This window comes from Bidens hawaiensis, unplaced genomic scaffold, assembly GCF_021521415.1.
Source record: "Bidens hawaiensis isolate Kalapana, Puna unplaced genomic scaffold, B.hawaiensis_p1.1 tig00019103_1, whole genome shotgun sequence".
Taxonomy (NCBI): Eukaryota; Viridiplantae; Streptophyta; class Magnoliopsida; order Asterales; family Asteraceae; genus Bidens; species Bidens hawaiensis.
In genome coordinates, this window is record NW_027492904.1 from 449,040 (window position 1) to 459,400 (window position 10,361).

Consider the following 10,361-nt stretch of genomic DNA (forward strand, 5'->3'; position numbering starts at 1 on the left):
TGCTGGTTCTTGCTGTGGGGATCACCATCTCTGTAGGGATAACAGCTTCGGCTCCAAACACCAAAGAGAAAGGTGTTTGTCCCGTTGCATTTTTTGAAGTGGTTCTATCAGCCCAAAGAACAAATGGTAGTTATTCAGCCCATTTTCCCTTCTTGACTCCCAATTTCTTCTTTAAATTGTTGATGATGATCTTGTTACTCGACTCTGCTTGACCATTGGCTTGAGGATGTACTGGAGTTGAAGTCACCATTTTGATTCCCGAACTTTCACAAAAGTTGGTTGTTCTACTACCGATGAACTGTGATCCATTGTCACAGACAATCTCTGGCGGGATACCAAATCTTATTAGGATATTGCATTTGATGAATGAGATCACCTCCTTTTCTTTAACTTGGACAAATTCCTCTGCTTCGATCCACTTGGAGAAGTAATCTGTCATAACCAGCATAAAGACCTTTTCACCAGGAGCCTTGGGCAGCTTACCCACAATGTCCATCCCCCATTTCATAAATGGCCACGGGGATATGATAGGATATAATGGTTCAGCTGGTTGATGCAAGATGTTGCTGTGTCTTTGACAAGCATCACATTATCTGGAGAAGTTTATTGCGTCCTTTTTCATTGTTGGTCAGAAGTAACCTGTCCTTAATATCTTGGATACTAAGGCTCTGCCCCCAATGTGGTTTCCACAATCACCTTCATGTATATCCTTGAGAACTTCTTGTGCTTCTTGATATTCCAAGCATCTCAAGTATGGACTTGCAAGTGATTTTCTATACAAAGTATTATTTAGGATAATATACTGGGTTACCTTCATTCGGAAAGCTCTTGGATTTTCTCCTTCTGGAATCTTGTTATCCTGAAGATATCGCATTATGGGATGGGTCCAGGATATTGGATTATCTTTAGGATTCGAAGTCTCCAGGACTTCTTGGTTCTCCTTCGTTGCTCGAGTCAAGATATGCACGATAGGTATCTTGACATCATCTGGTATCTTGAGAGCTGATGGCAAATTTTCTAAGGCATCTGCTTCAGTGTTCTCTTCCCTTGGTACCTGTACTATATCAAATGTTTCGAAACACGTAGCTAATTTGTTAATTATTTCTAAATATTTTACTAAGTTTTCTGCATTCACTGCATAAGAGCCATTAAAATGGTTAGCTAATAACAAAGAATCAACGTAAACTTGAAGATACCTGATCTTCATATCCTTAGCTAATTGCAAACCAGCTATTAAGGCTTCATATTCAGCCTCATTATTAGTAGTCTGAAATTCACAATATATAGATAGAGGTATTATGTCCCCGCGTGGCGATTTTAGCAGGATACCTAGACCTGTTCCTCTTATGTTGGAGGCACCATCAGTATACGAAGTCCAACTTTCCTTGATATCCAGTTGTTGAACTTCCTTTTCTACTTTCTCAAGTATATCCTGGCTAAAATCAGCCACAAAGTCGACAAGTGCTTGAGATTTTATGGATGTCCTTGGTTCATACAAGATATCGTATGCATTAAGCTTCACAGCCCACTTTGCCATCCTACCTAACATTTCTGGTTTTCTCAAAACAGCTTTAATAGGATAGTTAGTTTTTACAAAACATGAGTTTCAAAATAATGTCTTAATTTAGTAGAAGCCATTATAAGGGCTAAAATCAACTTTTCAAGATAAGAATACCTGGATTCAGCATCTAGTAGACTTTTACTTACATAATATATTGGATGTTGTTGACCTTCATGATCTTTGACTAAGACAGCACTTATTGCACTTCCAGAAACAGCTAAGTACAAGGATAATGGGTCACCATCAACCGGCTTCATCAGGAGTGGTGCTGAGTATAAGTATTCCTTCAAGGATACCAATGCCCTTTCTTGCTTCTCTCCCCATTCGAATTTTTGATTCTTCCTCAGGATATCATAAAAGTCTTTACACTTCTCTGAAGATCTTGAGATGAATCTGTTGAGAGCTGCTAGTCTACCTGTTAACCTTTGGACATCTTTGACATTTCTTGGTGATTTGATATCCAGGATAGCTTTGATCTGCTCAGGGCTTGCTTCTATTCCTCTCTTGGTAACCATATATCCAAGAAACTTTCCTGCTTTGACACCAAAATGACACTTGGTTGGGTTCAACTTCATGTTATACTCATCCAGGATGTCAAATGTTGTTGCCAAGTCTTTGAGATGATCCTCAGCCTTTCTTGACTTTATCACCATGTCGTCTATGTAGACTTTCATCGTGTCCCCCAGTTGGTCTTTGAACATCATGTTGACTAGCCTCTGGTATGTTGCACCTGCATTTTTTAGTCCAAAAGGCATTGCAGTATAACAGTATATACCTGTGGGAGTCATGAAGGCTGTATCTTCTTGATCTGAAGGCTCCATTTGAATATGTTGGAATCCTGAGGATGCATCCATGAAGGTTAGCAGCTCATGGCCAGCAGTAGCATCCACCATTGAGTCAATGTGTGGGAGTGGAAATGGATCGTTTAGACAGGCCTTATTCAGGTCTGTGAAGTCCACACACACTCTCCACTTTCCATTTTTCTTCTGGACAACAACTAGATTGGCCAACCATCTAGGATATTGGACCTCTCTTATCATCTTGGTCTTGAGTAGCTTCTGCACTTCCTCTTGTATGATAACGTTTCTCTCAGGAGCAAACTTCCTTCGCTTTTGATGTACCGGCCTAAAAGATTTATCTATACCAAGTTTATGAGTAATTATAGATTTAGAGATACATGTCATATCTTCATGTTTCCAGGCGAAGGTAGAAGCTCTTTTCTTTAGGAAGGATATTAACTCCATCTCAATATCCTCAAGAATACTTGTTCCTAATAATACCTTGATCTCAGTATCCTGAGGATCCAAAGATACTTCTTTTACATCCTGCTCTCTTGCTTGCAGGACCTTCCCCGGTTGTTTCTGTAATTCCTATGCTTGAGTAGGTTTTGTAGTCCATTTCATTGATGAAGCATAACATTCCTTGGCATCTTGCTGATCACTTTCAATTTTGATTACTCCCCAAGGACTTGGTAGTTTGACAAATTGGTGATAAGTTGAGGGTACTGCCTTCATGCTGTGGATCCAGGGCCTGCCTAATATCACATTACAACAAGATAATGAGTCAATAACACAAAATTTTTGTAGAGAGTTAGTTTCTTCAATATATATTGGAAGTTTGATTTCTCCCAAAGTGTTCTTGGTCTTGCCACTGAATCCTACAAGAACTGAGGATTTTGGGATAATCTTCGTTTCCGGGATATCCATCTTCTTTAAGACATCCATTTGGATAATGTTCATAGAGCTTCCTCCATCAACGAGTATCCTGCGCACAAAACAGTTAGCTATACATAAAGTGATTACCAAACCATCATGGTTGGGATCCGTAAGATCACATCGGTCCTCCTCGTCGAAGGATATGATCCTTTGAGTTGTCAGAGTGGAAGTGCGGAGAGGTCTTTCTCCGTTGTCCATCTTTGTTTCTTTTGAACGCTTCTTGGCTGCTGAATATGAGGTTCCACAGATGTCGGATCCTCCCGAGATAAAGAATACAACCTTAGCTCCGGGTGGAGGAGAAGGTGCCATTTCAGGTATCTTGACAGGATCCTGACTCTTATCCTTGTTCCTTCCAAATAGTTCCTTTAGGTATCCTTTGCTGAGAAGATATCATATTTCTTTCCGAAGTGCTATGCAATCTTCAGTGCGATGGCCAAAGTCTTCATGGAATGCACACCATTTGGACTTGTCTTTAATGGATCCGGGCTTTTCATTTTTCTTAGGCCATCTGGCCTTATCACCTAGATCTTGCATGGCACAAATCACACCACTAATATCAATGTTAAAGCAATATTCAGAGATTTTATGATACTCTTCATCGTCTTCATCTTCTTCCACAGCATTTATCCTGGGATTATCTTGCTTGGAATAAGGTTTGGGCCTAGTGTACTTCTATGGAGTGTCTGACTTTCTATTGGTAGATTCATACTTCGGGATAACCGAGCTTCCATGAGCTTTCTTGGAGTGTCTGACAAGGTCATCATAGAAAGGAGAATCCTTCCTTAGTCCCATCTTGAAGGCTTCGACAGCAGCTGCCATGTCAAGGTTGGGGATTTCCAAAGCTTCCCTGCTAAATCTGGTTATGTAATCCCTTAAGGATTCATTATTCCGCTGAACAATTCTATATAAGTCACCTGTCATCTTCTCAAAAGATCTACTACAAGAAAATTGGTTATTGAACAAATTAATCAAATGAGAAAACGATGTAATAGTGTTGGAAAGAATACTCAATAAACATTTGAGGGCTGGCCCTGTCAGTGTTGAACCAAATCCCTTGCATAGGCAAGCTTCCTTGATGTCAATGGGGATGGGGTTGATCTCCATCCTTTCTCTATACTGAGCTAGGTGTTCCTCAGGATCCGTAGTGCCGTCGTACAGCTTCATGCTGGGAGTTTGGAACTTCTTGGGGATTTCTATGTTGCATATAGGCCATGTAAACCTAGATAACTTGTGGCTACCTGCAGGCACTTCGGCTATAGGACGTATTATCCATGGGATACTGGAAATCATATCCTTCATTTTTTGTAGTTCCCTGGCTATCAAGGGGGATATTCCCTTATCCTACACATGTCCACGGTTAGTGTATAAATTAGTGTTAAATAAACTATTACCGAGGTCATGGTTAGGTCTCTGGTATCCTGAGCCTTGACGGTTAGTTCCTCTATTGAGGGTATCCTCAGGATAAGGTGACGCCTGCATTGGGATGCCATCTCCAACATGCACTTCAAAGAACACCATGGGAGATCCTGATGAAAATATGCCGGTTGGCATGGTTGAACGAGGCTGCATGTTGATGAATTCTGGCCTCGTTGGTCTAGGTAATTCCAAGTATACCGGAAGATAAGTTCCTCCGTATCCTGATTGCTGCTGAGACGGAGTCCTTGTTGATAGGGGTGCAAATGAGCCGAGCTGCTCGCGAGCTACTCGAGATCGGCTCGTTAAAAAGCTCGATCGAGCCGAGCTTAATCAAGCCCGAGCCTGAGCTTGAGCCTCAAAATAAGCTCGTTTAATAAACGAGCCCGAGCCCGAGCTTCACTTATCGAGCTCGAGCCGGCTCGCGAGCCTAAACGAGCCTGCCATTTATATATATATTTTTAAATATATATCTAATAATTATTAATTAATACATGTAGTGTTAAAAAAAATAAATAAAAATAACCAAATAATATATATTATTTTATAGATAATTATAATAGAAAAAAATATATAAAATCAATAATAATTATACAAAATAATAAATGATCAATAGTAAACGAGCCGAGCCCGAGCCGAGCTCGAGCTTCAAATCCACTAATGAGCCGAGCTCGAGCTTTGAAAATAGAGCTCGAAACGAGCCAAGCTCGAGCTCGAGCTCTGTGTATGTTAAACGAGCCGAGCTCAAGCTCGGCTCGGCTCGTTTGCACCTCTACTTGTTGATTGTGTCCCTAAGGATCCGGGATTCTGAAGGATGATTGATCCTGGAGAACCAAAATCAAGAATCCTGGGCATGATTGGAGTAGCCTCCTGCCCTGGCCTCTTTTTGATTTCTTCAATCTCCTTAGATAGTCTTGAGTTGGTCTTTTCTTGCTGCTCCATGTGAGTTTTGACCTGTTTCATCAAAGCAAAAATGTCATTGTTAGAAATAACCAGGTCTACCCGTGTAGAGGATCCCGCGAATGGTGGAAGTTCTCCTCTGGGCTGAGTGTTCTTCTTTGGCACAGGTGGAGGTCCTGAGTCAACGTTTGAAGCAGCGTTGACCACTGGAGCAAAAACTGAACTAGTTTTTGGTTGTGAGGCCATTGTAAAGAGAATGAAAGTGAATGAAATAAACGGATTTCAAGGATTGAAGTACCGTAGCCCCACGGTGGGCGCCAAATTGTTTTGGTCAAAAATTAACAATCATGATTTTACAACCAAAATAGTAAAATGGGACTAGCTGCTTGTAAAAATGGCTTGAACATAGAGATTTGTTGCGAGGAAAAAACCTGTTATCCTTAGGATAACAAGAAAAAAACACCAGGTGGTGAAAACTATCACCACCGATTTATTAATAACAAAGTGGTTACAAGGGTAGAGCTGAAACTCGATCGTGATTACAGAGAATGCGAGTACTAGTAAGTCTCGTGTGTCTAGTGTGTGTCATGATCGGAGTTTATCGCTTTATTTATAACAAAAAAGTCTAACAAACTTTCCTCTAAACTAGGAAACTATGGACTAAATCCAATCAGCCATTAATTCCCCATTAAGCGTGTTTTCCTTCTTGAGAACGCCTTATTAACTGCAAGTCCAGATTTTTAAGCAATGATGGCGACATCTCTTGACCAGGTAAACAAGGAAAGGCTGCAAACAAATTGTTAGTTATATAACATATCTGGGATACCTGTTACCTCAGAGGATACCGTATATTGAAGTTATCCTGAACATACTGATTACTAAGGATACCGAAAATCCGTGCCCTAACAGTCATAACTTTAATCAGCGTATAAAAAATGCGTTTACATTATTTAGTAAGTTAAAGCTTAAGGACATATTTTTTCCAGCTCGGACGGGGCACGTGATTCTCAGGACCGGCCCTGTTTAAATACACTTTATTACCATTGGTTCCGTTACATGATCGTGATTAGGGATGAGATCGGCACTGTACCGGTACCGAAAATCGCAACATTTTGGTATTGATACCAAGGGTTAGGTTATAATAGAAAGTATAGTTTTTGTAGGAAGGATATGAAGTAACCTTGTTCGTTGATTTTGAGCATGGAGGGTTAAGATTAGTTTAGAGGGAAATCAAGTGTGAACATAAGACTGACTCCAATGCATACATACATCCATATGCACTTTGTTCATTTGTCTGAAGTGCTTAGTGGAGCTAAAAGAAAATATCAAGCATGTAGGTTGCAATGCATTTTTCAATTTTTGTGGGCCTCCAATATTAATTGTTTTCCCATCAATAGAAAGTTTTTAAAGAAAAATAGAAAAAGAAATGTTGATGTGGAAGAGAGAGGATGCATGTGAGAAGAATGGGTTAGAGTTAAAAAGGGGAGAGAGAGTGCCTGTTGGAAGGATGAGTAAAAAGCTGATGTGGCAGGGATGACTAGGATGCATGTAGTAAATGCAGGCTGTTGCATTGGAGTTAGTCTAAGGGGAATGATATAAAAAGAATAACACATTTGTTGACTTTCTCTCTCCACATGCAATACACATGCCAAATTCTCCCATTATTTTTAAACGTCCATAACTTTTTTTACGACGTGTTTATTGAAAACAAATTCACCATAATAGCGAGTGTCTTTTTATCTTTTATATGAGTAGCATATTGTTATATAAAAATTTTTAAAAAAATTAGTGGTTTTTTACAAATTGTGTTTTACAAAATTGTGTTATACAATAGTATTTTTCATTGTGTTTTCTTTATAGCGTTTTTTCCATTGTGTTTTTTGCATTGTGTCATACAATTGTGTTTTTATCGTTATGGTTTATTTTTCATTGTGTTTTTTTTCTATTGCGTTTTTTACATTGTGTTTTTCATAGTGTTTTTCATTGTGTTTTTTTCGGTGACCGTTTTCCGCTGACCTTTTTTCGGCAACTTTCAGTGAATTTTTCGGAGATTTTTTCGACGAAATTTCTCGGGGATTGTTTTCCGGTGACTTTCCGACGACTTTTCCAATGAAATTTTCTGGCGAAATTTTCATAGACTTTTCCGGCGAGGTGGTGGCGGTGGGTGACGGTTGTGGTGGCGGTGGGCGGTGGAGTGGTGGTGGTTGTAGGAGATGAGTGAAGATGTAAGTGAGTTTTTTAAATTAATGTAAGTGGGTTTTGAGATTAAAGTAATTGGGTTTTGATATTAAAGTGTTAGACTAAAATACCCTCCTCCTAGCCTCTTAGGAAAATCAAACTTTTTATTTGAACCTAATCCTTGATACCGATATCGATACCGAAATGTTTGGTTCGGTTACCCACCGGTATTTAATGCAAAATTTGAAAAATGCTGATACTGTACCAGTATACCAATACCAAAATCTCAAAACTTAATACCAGTTCGATACCAATACCGGTTTCAATAAGTACCCATACCGAAACGCTCGTGCCTAACCGGGATGATACATTTTTGGCGTTGTACTCCACCGTCCACAATAATCACATGACGATACAAAACTTATAACTGATTACGTCACATCATAAATTGGACCCTTTCGCCTACAATTTAATATTATTAATATTATTATAATAAAAAATAATGGAATAAATACACAAAAACTCCCATCCGAAGACTCCTTTTTAACCACCACCGCCGTCGTACGCCACCGTCGATGACAACTCCACTCTCCAATTCCATCTTCTTCCACCGCCAATCCTTCAACCCTAAACCACTCCCCAATTCCACTCAAAATCCACCTCAAACGACGGCAGCAACGTCACCCTCCTCCGAGCCGGAGAAGCGGTCGTTTGCGGTGGCCACCGGAGAGCTGTTTCTCGGCATAGCGTCTCGGATTATTAAGAGCGGCAATTCGACGGATCAGCGGTTAGATTCGGAGGAGAAGGTGAGGATGTTTGCGGACGAATTCAATAATAATAAGAAGGAATCGGAGTTTTGGAAGAGGTTTAGGAAGAGGAAGAAGGAGGAGGAGATTGCGGCGGTGGTGGACGACGGCGATGTGGTGTGGGAGCAGCGGGTGAAGGATGTGGAGGCTGAGAGGGAGATGAAGGCGGTTACGAGCCCGGGGTTTAGCTTTTCGGCTGCCGGATTGTTGTTTCCGTATCATCTTGGTGTGGCTAAGTTTTTAATCGAAAATGGTTACATTAAGGTATTGTATATCAGTTTGATTTTGTTTGTTGTTATTAGTTAGTTATTTAGTTACATTAGAAATAGCCTTCTAGGAGAAGAGTTTTGTGTAATTTGGGAAGTTAACTTCAACTTTGGATAGATGATTGTTACATTTGAATGCCTGACTACTAATACATGTGTTTTTGGTATAAAATGAGAACTCCACAGTTAAGTGTACTCTATGTTGTAGCCACTAGACGTCCGGCGGGGAGCGATTAATTGGATTAGAATTTTTATATGCATCTTTCAGTTATACACACACACACACACACCTACATTTTTATATGTACTCTACAAAGGTTGGCCGGAAATTAGCGGGCGATTTGGTCCGACTAGACCTGACTAGGGGTGATTTGGCCTATTAGCTAAAATTTAGTCAGTCACCGGCTGACTAGCGATTAATCGGCCTGTAGTCACCGACTAGTCCTGATTTTCCAACATCGAGTGTGCTCTCCGCGTTGTGTGACCTTCTAAGAAGTCTTCACTCAGACAACCAAAAACAAATCCATGAGCTTATTTTGGGAGAAAAAGAACGGACGAATGAACAATATGGTTGGCATGAGGGGCCGGATGTTAGAAACGTGGAAACGTGGAGAGCTTGCAAGGGATGATTAATATGTTGCTTAAAGTCCAATATATGATGCCAAGAGGCCTTTGGCTCAGTGACATTCAATATATGAACTCAAATACTTGAACCATAAGGTTGTGGATTCAAGTATGAGTGGAGACATGAATGGGTGTATGTGTATTTGATGTAATGAAAAGAAAATTATGTGTTACTCTCCAAGCCTTCTTTGTTGTTTGTAATCATTGTGTTTTGAAAGAGTGTGCTTGCTTGTTTTGTATTATCTTTCAATATCCGTTGTACATATCCTAGTGTGACCTGCTATTATTATGAAAGCTGTACAGTCTTCCTCCCCCCCCTGCAAATAACAATAATAGTTGGTTGAATCAGGATACAACGCCCTTGCTGGTTCATCAGCTGGTGCCATAGTATGTGCAGTAGTTGCTTCAGGTGCAAGCATGGAGGAAGCTTTAGAAGCCACAAAAGTTTTGGCTCAAGATTGCAGAAGCAAAGGCACTGCATTTCGTCTTGGGGTATATTTCTCAACTTATGAATTACAGATGGCAAACAAGCGGGTCGGGTTGGTTTGATAATGGGCCAAACGGGTCAGTTGGGTTGGGCCAGTCTTTAAATTTTGTATATAACTATTTGATTTTAATATTTTATGGTCAGGCTGTTCTCAGAGATGTTCTTGAAGAATTTCTACCAGATGATGCTCATATAAAGTCTAATGGGAGGGTTAGAGGTGAGCATATACTTTAATTAATTTGAACAAAATGCAAATTATTAACAGAGTTATGTTTAATAAATGATTTTGTAATGAGCGTAGTTGCGGTAACTCAAATTCTTTGGAGGCCTAGAGGTTTGCTGGTTGATCAATTTGATTCCCGGAAGATCTTATAAATGCAGTAATTACGTCTTCATTCATCCCCGGGTATT

General features: G+C 40.0%; 1 pseudogene across 1 annotated transcript; it reads left to right on the forward strand.

The window, feature by feature from the left end:
* The first annotated feature begins 8,336 nt into the window (after positions 1-8,336).
* Positions 8,337-10,354, forward strand: LOC143557747 (uncharacterized; annotated as a pseudogene). The gene is made up of 4 exons (XR_013139626.1): positions 8,337-8,837; positions 9,813-9,955; positions 10,095-10,167; positions 10,252-10,354. The product of XR_013139626.1 is annotated as an uncharacterized LOC143557747 (transcript).
* Positions 10,355-10,361: the final 7 nt, after the last annotated feature.